The sequence below is a fragment of the Podarcis vaucheri genome (genome assembly GCF_965113315.1).
Source record: "Podarcis vaucheri genome assembly, chromosome: Z".
Taxonomy (NCBI): domain Eukaryota; kingdom Metazoa; phylum Chordata; class Lepidosauria; order Squamata; family Lacertidae; genus Podarcis; species Podarcis vaucheri.
Window position 1 is genome coordinate 13,568,764 of NC_138758.1, and position 20,564 is coordinate 13,589,327.

Below are 20,564 nucleotides of genomic sequence, written 5' to 3' on the forward strand. Positions count from 1 at the left end.
GAAGAAGAGGATGGGCCGGGCTGGGAATCAGGCTGCCTCCCAAACTGCTGAGCCAATGACTCAAGTCCAAATTCAACCTTGTCAAGGCTGCAGTGTCTGAGCCAATATTGGCAACGATAGCACCCAGATGATCCAGTGTTTGCTGAGGAACTGCTGGGGCTTGCACTGAACGCAGTGACTGAGATGGGTCCTAAAGGACGAGGGCAAACACTACACAAAGCCACAAATATAAAATCGTAATCCGCGGCAAGCCCCACAAAAGGGAGCACTCAGGAACCCGAAGGAAATTATCAAAAAGCTCTAAAACAGAGTTCAAAGGGCCCGTAGCCCCATGGGGCAAAAGCCCCTCTTAGTAAGGGAAGGGCAAGGACGGGGAGGATTAACCTAAAATTAAAATGAGGGGAAAGGAAGAGGGTGAAAGGAATTAAAAGAAGGGATAATGGAAAGATATCACTAGGACGATCCATTGAAGGTAAATCGCTCTCTCTCTTGGCTCACAGAGGACACGCTGTTGGTGTTCCGAATGCATGTGCCAAAAGAGGAAGCTCTGGGTCACGTGCATGGGTATAAATAGGTCCCTTGAACCGTTTGGACTGCGTCCCATTGGCCAGATTGCATCCAGCTTTGAGGGCCTACCAATTGGGTGTTGTGGCTGACCAATCGTACCCACCCACAACACAGGGTGTCGGTTTTCCAGGTCTCACCGTCCTAGTCTTTAAGGGAGGACCCGATTTATTAGAATGTTGTTTGTTTCATCACAAAGTTTGGCTCAGTTCATTCAGCACAATCCCAAACTCATCTGGGTCTCCATATAACTTCTGCTATCTGATTTTTCTTTCTTCTTTTTAAAGAAACTTGATCCAGTTACTTTTTCAAGGATCTGCAGGTGTCACTGGTGTACATTCTCATTAAACAGAAATGGGAAGCCAGAGTATCTTTTTCACACACCTGTTTAGACATATCAAGTCACTGATCTTTCAAAATGCATTTGGTGGAGTTTTTGTTTTGCTTTGTTATTTGGGGTAGAGTTGGTGGGAGTTGATATTTCGTGTACTCTGGAATGTTTGGTGCTTTTTATTGGTGGGAATCAGATCTAGGTTTTAGTCTTGGTATCAAGGGCAGAACTGGACTGATGGCAAAACTTGGCATTGCCCATCTTGAAAAGGAGAATTCAGTTCCCTCATCAAATTCATATTAAGTAATGAAACCAGATATTATTACCATTTTTTTTAAAAAAAGCAAAGAAATAAATAAGCTGCTCTTAGGGATTTTTAAAACATGATTAAGGGGAAATGATAAAGATATACAAAACTGCCCATGTATGGTGTAGAGCAGGCATGTCCAACTCCCAAGAGACTAAGCAACAGAAATGTATTCAGTGCAAATTATCCTTTATTTACAATCAGTCCAGAAGAACCACATCACTTATCTAAAATAGCAGAAGCAGCGATGGATCTAAGCTTCAGGGCCCTTAATTGAAAACTATAGAGAGAGCAGATAGAATTTCCACATTTTACCACCTGGAACAATTATTTGCAGATGCATGACTTTTACATATTTTATCTATATTGAAGTACAGTTCTGGTTGCCTCACCACAAAAAGGAAACTAGAGATGGGGAAACCAAAATGATCAATGGGTTTCTTGGGGGGGGGGACTAAGCGTGGTGTGGAAGAAGTGGACAGATAAAAGTTTTCTTCCTCTCATAATACTAAAAGCCAGGGTCATCCAATGAAGCCAAAATGTGGGAGATTCAGGGCAGACAGAAAGTTCTCCACACAGTGCGAACTATGGAATAACAAGATATCGGGATGGCCACAAACTCAGATTGCTTTAAAAGGTTATTAGACAAATTCATGGAGGTTAAGACTATCAGTGACTACTAGTCATGATTGTTATGTCCTATGGGGCGTGGGTGGCGCTGTAGGCTAAACCACTAAGCCTCTTGGGCTTGCCGATCAGATGGTTGACAGTTCAAATCCCAGCGATGGGGTGAGCTCCTGTTGCTCTGTTCCAGCTCCTGCCAACCTAGCAGTTCGAAAACATGTGAGTGCAAGTAGATAAATACTGTAGGTAACGCTGTGGCGGGAAGGTAAACAGCGTTTCCGTGCACTCTGGTTTCCATCATGGTGTTCAGTTGTGCCAGAAGTGTTTTAGTCATGCTGGCCACATGACATGGAAACCTGTCTGTGGACAAATGCTGCCTCCGTAGGCCTGAAAGGTAGATGAGTGCTGCAACCCCATAGTCACCTTTGACTTAACCTTCCAGGGGTCCTTTACCTTTTACCTCCACCTCCACCATTGGAGGCAGTATGCCCTTGACTACTAGTCACTGGGAATCAGAGTGCTGTTGCACTCAGGTCCTGTTTGTGGGCTTCCCAGAGGCATCTGGCTGGCTGATGTGAGAACAGAATGGTGGCTGGATGGCCCTTTAACCAGATGCAACACAGCTCTTCTTTTGTTCTTAAAGAAATTGGAAAGGCTTCTGGATGCCTCCCTGCCCCCCCCCCCCGCACCCAAAAGCCAGACCAGGTAAGTAGTATTTGCACAGCCTTAGTTTCTCATAATTTAAATGTATAATTCATTTTAGATCTGGTATATTTTTTTGTGCCATGACAAATTTGGAAATACTAGAGATGACGTCTTTATCCTTTGTAGGATCATGAACAATCAATAGCAATTGATTGGCATGCCCTGTTGTGTCGAGACTAAGCTGTGTTTCTTTATCTCAGTGTAGATTATATCTCAGTTGTGTATTCATTATTGGAATTACAGGTCAAATTGTAGCATTCTTTATTTATTTTTTTAAGTGCAGAGATTTACGGTTTGTAAAGGGACACTTTCAAGGTTACTTATTCACACATCTCTGTTCTATTATAATTTATTATAAAGTCATCTCCACACCCCCACACCCCGGTGCTGCTTTCTTGAATCATCCTATTGAATCTGATGGGATTGCAATATGCAGGTACAAATACAAAATTCACTTAGAATTCTTCATACATCTGGTAAATTAAACTTTTTTAAAAAGAGATCATATATTATTGAAGTTATAACAATTTAACCCAAACAGAAAAAAATAAACAATTATGCTTAGCAGTTTAGATAGTACCCAACCACACTTAAGGGGAAAAGTCCTGTTAAGCACAGTGGGACTTACACCCAAGTAAAAACACATAGGACTGTGCTGTTAAGAGTTTTATCTGTTTGACATGGACAGATTAGATGGAGAGGACAATGGTTTTGCGTGGTGAGTCCCGCCTCCCCCCTTGGAAAATAAAGACACAAGACACAGCATTTAAGGTTAATGGGCGAAAAAGGCCACAACTTTACTGATTGCAGGAATTGAGCGGTATTGGTATTGGCTTAGGCATTAGTCCTATCGACTAACCGGCTTCAGCCTGATTGCTTGAAGACCGGCAAGGGTTAACTGCCAGTAGGGGGAGTCCTGCTGATGTACATCAACTAGGAGCTCCCCCAGGGTCACTGCTCGGGAGCGTGCCTTAGGCCCACACCTCCATAGGCTTCGGACAGGGCAACGCCCCCCGGAATCCTTTACCGGACTACCCTTCAATTTGGGGGAAGGTGATGGCGCTTCCTTCCCCCTCATCTGCATAAAAATACCCCTACCAATACCTAACCACCAATGCTGAGGAAGTTGTGATGATTTGCTACGAGGTAGGCAAAAAAAACCAAATGGCAGGTGCCAATTTGCCAAGTAGAAAAATTCCTACCAGGCCCCTTGATGGCGGCCAACCGAAATCCATAGCAATGTCAGAGAGCCAAACCGGAGCAGCTGGCGTAAAGAAGAGAGTGAAATCCTCAGCTGCGCTGGCCCTAAATAGCCCGGGCCACGCCTCCCTGGCCAGCCGATTGGCTGGCCAAGGAGATGACGCGCCTGAGGATTCCCTCAGTCTCGCAGGGACTGTGAGTCAGCCCCCGCGCACATGGGGAGGGCGTGGGGCCCGCAACCCCACCTTCTCTCCAGCTCGGAAGTGGCTTTCTCCCAGTAGCACTGCACTCATTAGCATGGGTATGAACAAGGGCAAGACGGCAGTGGTAAAGTTGAATACGATCTAGTGTCTAGAGCCCCACAGGTGCGCACACACACTTGCAAGCCTGCCATTGCAGCCTGGAGCTTCCCCACCTCTACCTGTCCCCATCCTGATGATTTTTGCACAGCCAGGAGGACACCACCACCTCTGTCCCACATCACAAGCCATCATTGATCCTTGGACTTTCCAACTACCCCATAAAGTAGTTCAGTTTTGCTCTTCTGGTGTTACAGTTGTGAAGCTGATACATAGAGGATGGATATATAATATAATAATAATAATATAATAATAATACTTTATTATTTATACCCCACCCATCTGGCTGAGTTTCCCCAGCCACTCTGGGCAGCTCCCAATCAAGTGTTAAAAACAGTACAGTCTGAATGTCAGGTAGTTGTTTATCTCTTTGACATCTGGTGGGAGGGCGTTGCACAGGGCGGGCGCCACTACCGAGAAGGCCCTCTGCCTGGATCCCTGTAGCCTCACTTCTCACAATGAGGGAACCGCCAGAAGGCCCTTGGCGCTGGATCTCAGTGTCTGGGCTGAACGATGGGGGTATACAGGACCAAGGCCGTTTAGCCTCCTTCAGGTATACAGGACCAAGGATGGAGCTTGATAAAGGCCCCCTTTAACTTCAAGGTAGAGCAGAAGCAGAAATTTAAGAGAGAAATTGCAGTTCAGAGTCCAGGTCATAACACCACACTAGTATTTTATTGATTTATTTGTTCATTTGATTTTTAAAAACAAAACAAAACAAAAACCTACGTTTACTTATTTTGCTTTGTGAGTAAGAATGGAATATATGGAAATGATATGGACTAGAGCACAGTATTTGGTTTGACACTTCAGCTGGCCTGGGATCTTGGGGCTTTGAGTGAAACTTGCCATTCAGTCCTGTATGGACCTGGGAATAGATCACATCAAACAGCATAGGCTTATATCAGAATGAATTGACTTTGGATCAGGACACTATTATGACTGCTGCTTTTGTTGTTATTTAACACTTACAAAGCACCTGCATGTTTAAAAAGGACTGTACATAGACTAAAATATAATAAAGTCCATGCTCAAATACTCACAATCTAATGTGATTCAAAACTGGGAAGTGCACAGTAAAGCAAGCTTTGGTGCCTCTGCTCCCATGTGTTCTTCAAAAAACTAGTGGATGGTGAAATTTGGGGGGCCATTTTATTTAGTGTTTTCTAGAATTTTCTATTTGCCAATGCTTGCTTTCTCCCCACCTGTTTCAACTTATATTTGCAGAAATCTGTCACACACAGCAACAGGCACAAATAATTCCATCGCAAATGAGCAGGGTGGGCTTTTTTCATGGTTTTTTTTCTTTCCTTTTTGCAAAGTTCTAGCAAAAGAGATAAAAAGTAGGTAACTTTCCTCCAAGTGTGTTATTTCTGTGATGCTTTGAAGTGTTTGATCTGTGCTATTTTGTCATACTGAAGTAATGAGGGTGTCTGCAAATCAGGCATTTTGCTACATGAGACAGGTGTAAAAATGAGCCCTATCGGATTTTGTCACTTTTCTATCTATAATGTATGCTACAGTCTTTTCGCTTACATCTAATGCAGATCAACTTTTTAAAAGTGTACCTTAGAATACTTATGGATTCTGCACTGTGGTGGCAATCCATATGACAATGTTCTTGTGCGCTTCTGTCTTCTCCTATATATCTAGGCAGTTTTCAACGATATGAGCTCAACTGTCATTTGAGTTTATCTTCTAGCCTCAGAGGACAGAGCTGTGATCTAGTAACTATGCTCAGGTATCATCACCTTCAGCATTAGATAGGATAGTATGAAGGCTGCTGTTGTAGCTGTTGTAGAAAACCCTTTCCCTGGTCACTTGAATGTGTCACAACATCAGACTTCTGTTCCTTAGATAGTCAGGAGGGCTGCCAAGAACAACTGTGACTGGCTGCTTACTACTGCCCAGTTTCCTTGATATGACAGAGCCTAATCAACAGAGGCACTAGGCTAAAATACTGCTACATCCATCTATTATTCCCTGCTATGTAAGCTCTAAGACTCCAAGACCCATTCTCCCTTGCTGTTCCGTATGCTGGGAACATCTTCCAAATATCCAGGTGTTCCTCAACCTTTCTCTCTGCCTGCAACCCACATCCCTTCCATGTCAATTTTTTGCTATTAAAATGAAACCCAAAGATATGAAGCATCACAGTCTGCAGATCCATTCCCTGTTATCCTTCTGTTCATTGTAAAGCAGTCTTCAACAACCCAGCACTCTCCAGATTCTTTTTGGGATACAGCTCCTATTTGCCCAAGAGTCTAGAATGTCTTAAGGGCATCAGGTTGGCAAATCATTAGATAGGTAGGTAAAGAACAATCTACATATTATATTGAGCTGTATATAACCTGCCCTGGGGCTGAACAGTAAAGGGCAGGCTAGCAGCCTGTAAGAGCAATACAAGGAAATAAGATTCTGAACTAATCACACACACATACACACACCAATTCTGGCCACCTGGGAGCCTGGGAGCCAGGCAGGGGCTGTGAGTAGGGAAGGTGATCTTCGCTTTTGCTCTTCCCAGCCTCTGCCTGGCAGCCTAGAAACCAGGTGGCGGCCGGGCCAAACAAGTACGCTTGCCACCCCTGCCCAGCACTTACTAGGTGGTGTCATGTGGCACATCACATGATGAGTCACATGACCATGCCCCTCATTGTGGGGGAGGCAACTTGGTGCCCCTGCTAGTGGGAATAACATGTCAGACCCCTTTTGTCAAATCTTTGAATTCTAAATTCCATTTTTTTTTCTTCCTGAAACTTGGGTGAACTGGGGAGCAGAGATAATCTAGAAGCCATTTGGAAGGAAAAGAAGCATGGCAATCTAAACTAATCTTATATATATATATATATATATATATATATATATATATATATATGCAGGTTTTGGTGTCTTCGGGTGTCTTCCCGTGTAAGAGTAGGGGTGTCTGGGCGACGTTTCGACGAGGTCTCACTCGTCATCTTCAGGCTGGTGCTTTCGGCTTCTTGTTACTGGAACAGAGCCTGTTCCAGTAACAAGAAGCCGAAAGCACCAGCCTGAAGATGACGAGTGAGACCTCGTCGAAACGTCGCCCAGACACCCCTACTCTTACACGGGAAGACACCCGAAGACACCAAAACCTGCATTCCTGTACCCGTGAAAATCTACGAAAGCATATATATATATATATATATATATATATATATATATATATATATATACCAACCGCTACTTACATGCACAATCACACCACCACCCTGCACAAATAAACTCCGTAGCCAAGACTCTCATCTCCAGAACCAAACGCCTGGCTGACAAAGACCACTTGACAACTGAGTTACAGAATCTCTCAAATGTGTTAATCGCCAATGGATACCAGAAAAACAGGGTTACGAAGCTAATCCAAAAAGAAACACCCCCCAAAAACCAAGACACAGAAGAAAACAATGGCATGGCCCTCCTTCCTTATATCAAGGGCACTACAGACAAAATCAGCAAAATCCTCCATAAACACAATATCAAAACAGCCTTCTGCACCAACCAAAAAATAGCCAATATCCTCAGAAACCCAAAAGACAAAATCCAGCTGGAAAACCAAGGGGTCTATGAAATACCCTGCAAAGTCTGCCCAGCCACGTACATTGGACAAACAAACAGACGAATAAATGCACGTATCGCAGAACACAAGAATGCCGTCAAAAAAGAAGAAAAAACTTCCTCTCTTTTCCAACACATGAAAGAAACAGGACACGAAATTAATTTTGCAGATTCCAAATTGCTCTTTAACATGGAACATCACCACAAGAGAATAATCATGGAAGCCATCGAGATAGAGAAACACCCTCACAACATGAACAAGCGTGACGACACGTCCCGCCTGCCAGACATCTGGAAATTAGCCCTCCCCACAAAAACCGACACCAGAACCAGAGGCACACAGAACGCCATCACCAATCAACCACACCAGACCCAAACCCAGACCCTCTCCACAGACATATTACAGACTCCATCCAGTAGCCAAACTATAGTGGCACCTCCGGATGCTGCACCCCCCTGCAATCCCTACACAGATCTGGCTGGCACAAAGCACAAAACCACAGCTCGCCCCTATACACGAAGCCAAGCCAGAGCACAACTAAATGCAGCACAGCCATCTTCTCAGAAAAACTCTTCACAAGCTCAAGAGGTCAAGACACGAAAGCTTTAGCAACTAATCTACACTTAATGACCCACCCAGTGGTATTCAGAATATCACTCATGAAATCACTCAAGATATCCCTCAAGTAATTAAGGAACAAAAGAAGAAAAGGCACACTAATCTAGGAACTTCCTCTCTGCCCAGAACGTTGGAGGCTATACACCACACCCCTCAACAGTATTTATAGGAACTCAAACACCAGATTCTGCTCTGTTCCAGTAACAAGAAGCCGAAAGCACCAGCCTGAAGATGACGAGTGAGACCTCGTCGAAACGTCGCACAGACACCCCGACTCTTACACGGGAAGACACCCGAAGACACCAAAACCTGCATTCCTGTACCCGTGAAAATCTACGAAAGCATATATATATATATATATATATATATATATATATATATATATATGAGAACCATGTAAAAAAGAGCAATGTAGTTAATTCCAAAATTTCCAATTTCATGCCCACTAATACTATGACGTTGAATTGTTTCTTAATCTGGTCTGTTTTGATATTTGTATTTTGGCAAGAAGGTGATAAGGAAAAATACTGAGCATGTTTAAGTCTTTTCGTCTGGAACTCTTCCTTGCCTGATGGAGGATAGAAAAGGGTGGCTGGCTAGCTGTGTAGAAACTGCCCTGCTGTACAAAGGTAAAATTTATGTTGGTTGTTCAACCCACTTTTGCCTTTGGCTCCATCCACACTGGCACGTGATGCTCAGTTTCCCAGGTTGAAAAATCTCTGATCTAAATCAATGTGGTTGTGCTGCTGCTTTTATACAGGCAGTTAATATTGTTATGATGTATTTTTGGGTGAGGAGTTGGCTATATGTTGAGATCCTAATAACCCCAGGATCCAGCAAAGTGTTAAAATACAAACTAGGCTAGCTTCCCACTCAGCTGAGAGTCTGGGTGGTGGGCCATTAAGGGAACAAAGGAAGGGATTCTGGGCAAGACTGTAAATGGATGGGGGCCCCTCCCTCAACTCACAGGTAGTTAGAAAGACAAAATGGCAGGAGTGAGAGTTGGAGTGATGTGAACTAGAATCAAACAGCAAACTTAGAAGACAGAGTCAGAGCACTGTTTGATTCCCGTTTGAAGGAAGGAAGGCCCTCTTGGGTGTTAATGCTCTGAACTGCTCTTTCATAGGCTAAGGCTGTATATATGTGTAGATAAACCATCTATCATAAAGACACCACAGCCTCTGCTGTGTCTCATTTCCAAAGGAAATACGAACCCTGAACAAGCACCTGGAACCCCTGGGATTTTGCACCACTCAGAGATTTGGGGGGAGGCATGCAACAATATAGTTCGGAGGCACAGTGTCTTGCCATATGCACTATAAACAATTAATGGTGTCAGAAGAGACCCTGTAGTCTATTGCCATGTTGGAGAAACAAACAGTTTGCCCAGATGATGGAAATTAATGACCATGATGGTTTGACAGGATTAACAACCAGAGAGGAGAGGAGGAAATGCTTTATCTCAAATGCAATGGCCAATAAAGCATCGTCCAGCTCAGCAAAACTGGAAAGGTGAAGTGAAGGCTATTGGTTCAGCTGTCATAAGTTTTAAGAAAGCAGACATCTTTGCAGCGAGAGCTGTTCATGTGTTTTCCCCACCCCATAAAACTTCTTTCCTGGATTATCAGAGACTTAATTAGTCTCTGGACTCAGCTGTGCAGCTGCAAATAAAACGTTATAAGTGTGTTTTAAGTGCAATATACAATGTGACACTAGATGACGATGGTGAACCTTATGGAAATTTTTATTTATATATATAGTGTGTGTGTGTGAGAGAGAGAGAGAGAGAGAGAGAGAGAGAGAGAACACTTTTTAAAACAGCATTTTCAGAACATTTTTATATGTGTGTAGAATCCACCTCTTCTCTGCTGCTAAGTAATTCCCCCTTGTTCTGTTTCTTTACTAACTCTAGTCATGCACAAGCAGACTCTCCTAGTTGTGGAAAGGGATGGGGAAGATTCTGTCTCTAAAATAATCCAGGCTATAAACCTATTGACCTTGTTGAGCCAGAAAGAATTCCAGAACATAGGCCATACTTGCTGTAATGTTTCCACTACTAGACACTTTGGGCAAGTGGAAGAGTCTATTCAGACGTGAGGATTTTTGTATTAGTTTTTTGTGATTATAATGCTAGTACTTCTACCCTGGAGCCTAATGTTCCTTTTACACTGCATTACCTGTTATGAAACAGTGGCTTTTTGATCCAAATACCATGTGTATCATTCTAAATTTTAAATATCATGCTGATTTAAAACGGTGGGAAAGAGCTGCATACCACCCCAAATTTTCTCACATGAAATTGCAATGAAAATCCCCACAATTATGCAGCAAACGACACCACCACTTCCAGAAATCAAAGCTGGGCAATTTATTTGGGCAGCTGAGGCAGAAAACCCTACAAACACATCTTCCCCTCACAGACTGTAAAAAATAAAACTGCAACAATATAAATGCCTAAACATTTGCTTCCTTTTCATGACACCGAAAATCAGTTTTATTAAGGTCTGTCTAAAATAGACTAGCCCAGTTCATAGCTTCCCATGCATTCTTAGGTCACACCCACACCATATGTTTAAAGCACTATTATACCTCTTTAACAGTCATGGAGAATCCTGGTAGCCTATACCACCATTAACAAACCACATTTCCATAATTCTTCGTGATTGGGGGCACTTGTTAAGGCTGAAAGGTTGTACAGAACCAGTAATGGGCCCCTCAGTTCCATCAGTATCACTCATAGTAGTATATAAGCCCCAGACAGAAGAGCGAGAAGAAGTCGAGAGGCCTTGAGGGCTGGCAGCTGTGGAGAAGGATGTTCTCCCCCTTGAGATTATGGATCTTTTTGCTTGCCGTACTGCCACTCCTGTAAACTTTAGAGCCTCTTGGGGTGCAGAAAGTGCTTTGAGCAGCCAGTGAGAGGGGCTGGGAAAAAGGAAGTTGGGCAGAGCTGGAATCATGAAGGCAAGACAGGTGGTTGTTGTTGAGAACCAGGCATCACCTCTGCATTTAGGGCAGTGCAACCAGTTCTGCCACACTAGTTGTTGAGCCTAGGGAGTGCTATAGGGCATCACAGCTATGATGTAGTGAATTGAGTGGAAAAGAAGGTGAGAAGCAATGGAGTGCCAATTTTTGGCCTCACACAGGGCACTGCTGAAATTTGAAAGACCAAGAATCTGCCTCTGATCAAATGCACCAACCTAGGCAGAGATTGTGCTTGCATGAGTGGCAGTCTCATAAGGTGAGAGAGTCTTGTGAGTAAGGCCACCCCACCCCACCTTTAAAAGGCTTGATGGGACAGACGTGACAACTGTTGGGACATCTTCATTGCTTTTGTTCAATTCTGAGTCTCTTGTCTTGTGTGTGTGTCTTGGAATCACACTTGGATCCTGTGCTTTTTGTTCAGCCTGTATAGAGGTCTCTTCCTTACTCTCAGGTGTAAGTGTCTTGGGACAGGAGCATGACAATTATTGTTTTTTTTAAAAAACAAATAAACCACATGAACAAAAAAATTTAACAAATAAACCACATAAACAAATAAACCACACCACAGGACCCCCCCCCCCATGTTTGCAGGTCATGCTTAGCCTCTCCCCACATGGGAGAGTGGGAGAACAAGTAAGAGAAGTTTGGTTTGGCTTTAGTTATAATACAGATCAATGTAACTGGTTGTCTCTTAAAATAATATGGAAACTGAAATTCAGCTGTTCTTCAAAATTCACACTTTTCTTAATTTGGTGATGCAGTTTTTCACTTTTAAAAGTGTGCATATTAGGAGAAAGTGTGCATAACAATGTACATATTAATTAAGACAAACATCCAAAACATTATATGAGGGAGATACCCATATGAGAGTTTCATTTGAGAAACTATGAGGGAGACAGTTGCATGCAAAATTATGTATAAAAAGCACCCACTAAGATATTGAAGAATTTTCACGAGTTTTCTTTTTTAAAGTAACACACTGATACAGAAATGTGGCCAGCTGAATATAAAATGGGATAAATGCTTAACTAAGAGAATCTGAAATTGACAGATTCATTCATCCTCATCTCCTCATATCTGTAATGGTGGGTTGTGGAAACCACTTTAATTCTGCAAGCTATTCTGAAGTACTGTCAGAGTGGAAAGTATACATTCCTGGCTCCAGCAAAGCTTTCAGAAGTGGAACCAAACAGCTCCACTCATCCTTATCTGTCTGCGGAGCTCTAGATTTTTGATTCTCAGTAAATCAGTGTTCATGCCAGTATGTTTCGACACTTGCCTTTGTACCAGCGCATCGTGGTTACTTCAAGTGTTAGCTGCGTGACTGAGCTCTGAAGTGTATGGGTATAAAAATCTCTTCAGCGAATCTTGAGAGAATGTGAATACAATGATGATGGCTTAACATTCTCGCTTTCACAGGGAGTAGGAGAGTGGTGGTTGGAAGGTCATAGTACATTGTGAATCATTCCGTCTCCTCCTCATCAACATAGCAACAAGCCTCATTCATCCTGAATTTGCCTGACTGCTCGACCTGTGTCACAATAGAAAGCAAGTTTCTGAATGCTTGGAACAAATCCCCAAGTTGAGATTGCCTGCGTATTTGTCGTCCAAGAGTGGTTTTCATTAATTTGAATATAATAGCAGTGATGAAGAGATGTGCTCAGATATGCAGTGTTTTATACCACAGAAGTTTGGGCTGCAATCTTCTTGCCACTTTCTTAGGAGCAGGCCTCACTGAACGCAATGGGACTTATTCCTGTGTGTGCACAGGGCTAGGTAGTGCAGCTCGTAACAATTCTGGGACAGAACTTTACAGAGGACAGTTCTTCATTTGAAAATGTCCTCTAGTTGAAAGACTGCCTGGTCCAGAGATACAGAACCCTAAGAGGGGAGAACAAGGGAGGGTCTTGAAGTGGTCCATCAATGGTTGGCACCTGAGTAACAGACTCTGTAGGCACACAAAACACCCAGTCACAGCCATCCTCACTATGGTGAGTTATAGTGTGTTTCTGTTATTTATATTTAAATGAGAGAAATGACTTTTATTTACCCTATTTATTTCCACCGCTAGGTATAAATTGGCAAATGCAAACTTTATGCAAATCTGTGCCTCCTCCCTGGTAATACCTAAAGGGGCAATTCTATGCACATTTTCCTTCTGTTTCTTTTCTCCAGTTCAGACTGTGCTTTCTTCTGGACTTCTCCATCCCACTCCTGAAATCAGTTCCTGGGATGGCAGGAAGCATCAGAAATGCTTCATAAGACCATAAAAACACAAGAAGAGTCTTGGTGGATCAGGCCAATGACCCATCTAGTCCAGGATCCTGTTCTCACAGTGGCCAACCTGATGCATATGGGAAGCTCACAAGAAGGATTCAAGCAGGAGAGCAGTTCTCTGAACTTGAGATTTCCAGAAAGTGGAAATTCCTCTGACAGTGGAGGTAGAACATAGCCATTGTGCCTTTGCTAGCCTTATCATTCATTAATCATCCTCTGCCCCTTCCTATTGCCTAAAGTAGGTTCCTAGTTCTTGCTTTTTCCCTTCTCTCGAGTGGGAGGAGACTTGAGAACAATGCAGCAGTCGATGTTCTGCTCTTTTTAACTTGTATTATTTTTTTTAAAAAATCACAAAGCCATACACAAAATTAGCTGTGGTGACTGTATGCAACCTGTATTTTTCAGAGGAAGTAGACTTTTGTGGACCAATGGGGCATAAATGTGGTACAGAGCTATCCCCTTCCATTTCTGCTTGCGATCTTCCCATAGATGTGTGGCTAGCCAATGTGGGTAGGATGCTAGGGCTAGATAGACTTTTGGCCTGAAACAGCAGGGTCTCCTCTTATGCTAAGTGCTGGAGAGGAGGAGGCAGAATCCTGCATTGTGAGAATCAGCCGTTGGCTAAATGAAATGTGAAGCTTCCTTTAGTGGAAGGCCGCTCATTAAATAAAATAAATATGGAGCCATTGATTCAGTTAGCGAGCGTTTGAAATGGGTCCTTCATCAGGATGATTTTACAGTGCCATACTCTTAGCACATTTGCTTTGATGGACTGGATTCCCCTTTATTTTTATCGCCTCATTTTTGTGCTTTTGTTTATCCATAATATAGCGCTCCTGGAATTAAAAGCATTGTTTATGGCTCTTTTTTTGCACCACGGTTTTGCTAACATGTCGCATCTTTTTGATGTACGGAGACCAGGATTCCTTTCCTGCTTTGTATTAAATATAAACAAAATAAATAAAACTATTAGAAATGCAGAACTCGTTTTATTGCTTTAGCTTGGGTATCTTGTACTTTAGGATACTGCACATTTGACATTAAGCCTTAGTATATGGCTCTTTGAGGGCTTTAATTATTGTCTCTTTCTGCCCCCCCTCCTTTGTTCTACTGTGATAATGAAAGTTTGCAAGGAACAAATAACTTCCTTGTTGGATGAATGAATGCAAAACCTGACTCAGATCATTTTCTGCTCCCAACTGTATATACATGGAGATACATCATCCATCACCTGCTTTAACAAACCACTTTCTAAAACAGTTCTAGGGTTCATGTTATGTGTGTTTTAGTTTTTATATTGTAGAGCATCCTGTGATCCTCAGGTGTTATAGAAATTTAATAAATAATAATAATACAGTGGTACCTCAGGTTAAGTACTTAATTCGTTTACCTGAAGCACCACTTTAGCTAATGGGGCCTCCTGCTGCTGCCGATTTCTGTTCTCATCCTGAAGCAAAGTTCTTAACCCGAGGTACTATTTCTGGGTTAGTGGAGTCTGTAACCTGAAGTGTATGTAACCTGAAGCATATATAACCCGAGCTACCACTGTATAGGAAACACAGTGATCTTTGTGATAGATTCAGATCTACAACTGTGCTCGATGCTGCTGCACTGTAAACACTTAGCTTACATACAGTTGAGTTTTGCATAATAAAAAGGTCACAAGCTGTAGCTCTTGAATTTTGCAGATTTCAGACTCCATTTTTCCATTTCCCCTTTCTGCCATTCTGTACCCATGTGTACATGAACCTGCCAACTGAGGCTTTTATCAGAATTCTCCAACATCTCTATGCATCATCTAATAACACTGTAACTAAGCAGTGCTTCTAGAAGTAGTTTACAACTGTAGATCCTAAGGCTATTGCAGTGGCATCACTATGTGCTCTCAAGCAGTGCTTAGAAGTGAAATCTAAACTTCCTTCCCTGCTTGCTGGCTCTAACAACTGGCTTTCTCTCCCCTCCCCCCTCCCCCCAGTTGGAGAGTCATCTATCTCCATAGAGTTTCCAAGATCTAATCTGGGTTAAACTTGAAATATACCTGAAAGATCATCTCACACCTTATATGCAGCCTCTGTTGTCTTTTCAATGCCTACTAGAGACCTTCCTCTTCCAACTAGCCTTTTAAATTGAGATCTTTCCCAGTCTGAAAGTGTATTGGGATTTTTTTTTAAAAGTTCTTGTTGCTTCATCACTTATTGTTAGCCACTTTATGCTCCTTTGGGGACAATGATTTAAATTTAACAAACAAACAAACAAACAAACAAACAATAAATAAGCTTATAAATTATTGGCTCTTGAGACTTTGTCCTCTTTTCAGTTGTAATATATTGAGCAGTGGCAGAGTTGTGTAGTAACCCCACCTGCCCCCAATCTCAGGGATTCAATCACATACCAGCAAATTCAGATTGCACAATTAATGCCGATTCAGTGCATTCCCTCCAACATTATCTCCAACATGAAAATAGGGACATCCTCTTCTACATCAGGAAGCTTCTCCCATGCTTGATCTCACTGCACACATAGAAGTCATATACACATCAACATTGGTCACCTTGAGCCAATGACAACCTCTCCGTCTCACCAACCTCACAAGATGGTTGTAAAGAAAAAAATGTCTCAGGGCAGGGATCATGTACACCTTCTACAGATAAATAGAATGAAATAAAAATTTAGAAGTAAGCTGCTTTGAGTCCCTATTGGGAAAATGTGAAATAAATAAATAAATAATAGAAAATGTAATGCGAGAACATAAAAGGTAAAGGGACCCCTGACCATTAGGTCCAGTCGTGGCCGACTCTGGGGTTGTGGTGCTCATCTCACTTTATTGGCCGAGGGGACCAGCGTACAGCTTCCGGGTCATGTGGCCAGCATGACTAAGCTGCTTCTGGCGAACCAGAGCAGTGCACGGAAATGCCGTTTACCTTCCCGCCAGAGAGGTACCTATTTATCTACTTGCACTTTGACGTGCTTTCAAACTGCTAGGTTGGCAGGAGCAGGGACCGAGTAACGGGAGCTCACCCTGTCGTGGGGATTCGAACCACTGATCTTCTGATCGGCAGGTCTTTGGCTCTGTGATTTAACCCGCAGTGCCACCCACATCCCAGATCAGGAACATACGAGAGAGTAAATCCTGCTGAACTCAGTGGGACTTAGTTCTGAGTAAAAATACTTAGGATTACAGTGTAAGGCTGTCTTGTCTTTACACAGTTACTTGGGAGTAAGCTCCATTGACTACAGTGGGAGTTACTTCTGAGGAGACAGTGTAAGGTTCCATTTAAAATAAAGGAATCAACACTCCCTGCTTTTCCTAAGAAATGGCTGATTGCTGAAGCATTGTGATGAAAGAATTTAAAGTGGATTGGTGACCTTTTGCTTCAAAATTATAGGAAGGGCTTCATATGCCAACTTCACCATTTCCTTCATTTAGTTCCGGTTATTTAGTTTCAGGATACACAGGAATCTGTTTTTGCACCTACACACAGATCATTTGTTTGTTCTCCGAGGCATAGAGGAAAAAGGAAAAGCAGGACATTCTGGGATCAAATCAGAAACCAGGATGGCTTCTGTAATTCCAGGACTGTCCCTGGAAAATTGGGATACTTGGAGGGTCTGTCAGTACTCTTCAACAACTAACCTGCTTCCCCCAAATTGCACTTTGTTTCAATTGCTCATTCAATTGTTCTTCCAGATGCCCTGGATTGTGTGGGATAGCAATTGCTCACCAAACTTGTGAAAACACATCAGGATGAATGTTCAAAAAACAGCTTGCATAGAAGCCCCGTTTCGTGTCCAATAAGCACAGGATGCCTTTGCCCGACAACACTGTGACCCATAGATTGCAGCAAAATATTGGGCAAGGTTTGGCCCAGTACAGTGGTACCTTGGGATGCGAATGGGATCTGTTCTGGAGCCCCGTTCACATCCCCAACAGAACTTAAGATGCGACAGCACATCTGTGCATGCGCGGGTCACGTTTCACCGCTTCCGCGCATGCATGTGACGTCATTTTGACTGCGCATGCGCGAGTGGCGAAACCCAGAAGTAACACGCTCCGTTATTTCTGGGTCGCCACTGAGCACAACCTGAAAGTGCTTAACCTGAAGCGTATTTATCCCAAGGTATGACTATATCTTCTGTGTGATGGGTAAAAGCTGTCCCATGAGCCCTTGCTGAAGAGGAGAGAGGAAGCCTGTATAAGGCTGCTCCTACTTGGGCTCACAGCCATTTTGCTTTGAGAGCTTCCCACCTGCCCTTGGGCTAGAGCCTTAACTGAACAATTTTAAGTCATTGATTGACAGGGCCAGAAATGACCCCCCCCCAACTCTCAACCCAATTAGCACTTTGTTGGGTTCTTTTTCACCTTTCCATCAGTAAAATTATGGCTTTCCTTAGTTAGGCCGAAGAACATTGTTTGTATGAGGGGTGGAAATGATGCGTTCCATCAGCATGGGGCTTGTGGAATGATGACTTGATCCTGGGACCCAATGCCATGCCAACCCTTGCCCTGTCTGCTGCTCTCAATAAAGATTTGGCCTGATTTTATCCCATCTCAGTTATACAGTCTGGTTATTTTGTTGCTCTCATGGGTCACATAATGCACCTGCCTGGGCAAATGACCCTTCTTTCTCTTTCACTGGTGGGCTCTTTGAAATGCCTTTGTAATGCTGTTCAGCAAGTCTCTTCAGCTATGGAGATATATAAAAACCCCAATAGAAGGTCATCTCTTCACTCTGCATGACAGCATATTTACCATGACATCATTAATCACCACACCAATTATGCAACATTGATTTCATGTTAGTAGAGTGGTAGTTACTTACACAAAATCAGACAGATACAATTACTACCCAGAAGGGCTTATGATCGGCATTAGAATTTAGCTCATAGGTTGGCAGTTTAGCACAGGCTTGGAGACAGAGTGCTTTGAAATAGTTGTTACCTAATCCTCTCCCATTATTATTTGCATGTGTCTCATTGACTCAAAAGTCTTATGACACTGATAAAGTATTCAGATGTAGAAACTGCAGTAAGACCATTGAGTAATGGATGGTGGGTTTTTATGCTTGCAACCAGAAGGGCTTGCGGGATCCATTGTTGACGATGTTTTTGTTAATTCTGTATACCGCCCTTAATCCGAATATCTCAGGGCAGTTCACAATATAAAATACAGAATAAAACTACAAAGTACATAATAAAAACAAGAACCAAAACACAAGAAACCAATAGCCCCACCTGCTAGTCCCTCCGCAAAGGAATATGACATTAAAAAGTGTGAACATCTACAAATAGCAAGGATTTTCCTAAATAAATTAATATGAACAATAATTTCTGATCAGAAAGGAAGCCACTACAGGGCATGCCCAACATCATATACCTCAAAGAGCCTTTATCAGCATTATATCACTTGCCCCTGTTCGAATTAGCCAGTTGCCTCTTAAGACACTGTGGAGTCAACACCCAAAACTTACATTCCAAGCTTATACTCCATATGTCAGAGACTTGTGACCCTCAGCATTTTCTCCAAAGTATGCCCTACTGAGTTAAATGAGACTTACTCACTAGTAAGAGTGCTTAGTATTGCATCCAGAAGCATACTGCATTGTTAGATGATATATTCCCCCAGGTTACACTGCAGTTGATCATAACTTGGCATCTGACCCCCTGTAAACTCACAATATAAACTGAATCTCAACACAGATATTTAGCTTACTTGCCTTACGATTGTTCTGAGAAGCACTTAGCATATTTTGGGTGATTAAAATGTCTGAAACAGAACCATTAATTATGTATTCATTTTATATGTGTACCAGAATGAATTTGCATTTGAACCTAATTTTTTTTTCCTTAGGAAAAAAAATTAAATGAAAATGCAATAACGTTGAGACAAATAACTCATAAAGGACACTAATGAGTGGTGGGAGATGGAGTGGAAAGGCTTTAAATGCGTCCCATTATTTAGTAGGATAATTAAGGACACAGTTCTACCATGGCATTTTATTACAGAAATAGATAAGATCCCATCTTATTGCAAGCAGGTGTTGTAATGAAGCAAATCGAGATCACTTTCCAAGAGGTTATTCTGGCCCAGAGAAGATTGCCAATTTACCTAATTCCACCTGTAGCAACTTCAACTTATGCTGGCAAAGTCAGTTGGCGGGGGAAGGAATCTTCCATCCTTAATCATTTCTGTTTCTGGCCGGTTTGGGGTTCATGGGGATTTATCTATTAAGTTTATGGGGGATTTATTTATTTATTAAGTTTGTATACTGCCCTTCGTCACAGGACAGTTCACAACATAAAAATGCAAAATATGTTCTTATTTTTGAGGAATTCAAGCCCACATGGATTATAATTTTATTTGTATGTTATTGATTATATGTATGGTCCGCAGATCATTTGCAACAGATACCATGACATGCTACAAAACATGAAGCAAATAAGAAAACAAGAAGCAAGAAACAATGAAGAACTCACTTCAAACCGAAGAAAAACAGTTAAAAACAAGAGAGAATAATGGCTGGGAGCTGATCAGATTTGTATTACCACCCAGAAAAATGCATTCTCTCGCTTTTGGGGGTCCAGTTCTCAAATAACAAATAAATACCCAAATCTGTTTGCAAATGTGTATTTTAGAATAAAATACATTTAGAAATGATTTTTAAAGTGCATTAAAATATGTACATAAATACTCATTTAAATATGAATTTCCAAGTGGAAAATAGATAGATGGGGAAATGGAATGGAACAGACTTATGAATGAATGCAGCAGTAACACAGGCAGGCAGTAGACTGCCCCATTGATCCCTATCAGAGATGCACAACACTGCCCCATTGATCCCTATTCAGAGATGCACAACTTCAAGCCTGATTTTCAAGACGCTAGAAAAAGATATTGCCTTTCCTCCAAGGAGCTCAGGCCAACGGTATAAGGTTTCTGCCCCTCATGGGAACTCTGCTCCTACAACAGCCCTGCAAAGCAAGTTGGGATTATTGTGACAATGTCAACACCCCAATAGCAAT

At 42.3% G+C, this 20,564-nt stretch overlaps 1 long non-coding RNA gene across 4 annotated transcripts; it reads left to right on the forward strand.

The window, feature by feature from the left end:
- Positions 1-209: 209 nt before the first annotated feature.
- LOC309523483 lies at positions 210-20,245 on the forward strand. 4 transcript variants are annotated; one of them, XR_014215386.1, is made up of 5 exons: positions 210-2,531; positions 5,744-5,831; positions 8,794-8,914; positions 9,710-9,797; positions 19,936-20,245. It is a non-coding gene; the product is annotated as an uncharacterized lncRNA (long non-coding RNA). The 4 variants fall into 4 exon arrangements; XR_014215389.1 differs by lacking the exon at positions 19,936-20,245 and having other exon boundaries at positions 210-931; positions 2,450-2,531; positions 9,710-9,983; XR_014215387.1 differs by lacking the exon at positions 19,936-20,245 and having other exon boundaries at positions 9,710-9,983.
- The last annotated feature ends 319 nt before the right edge of the window (positions 20,246-20,564 follow it).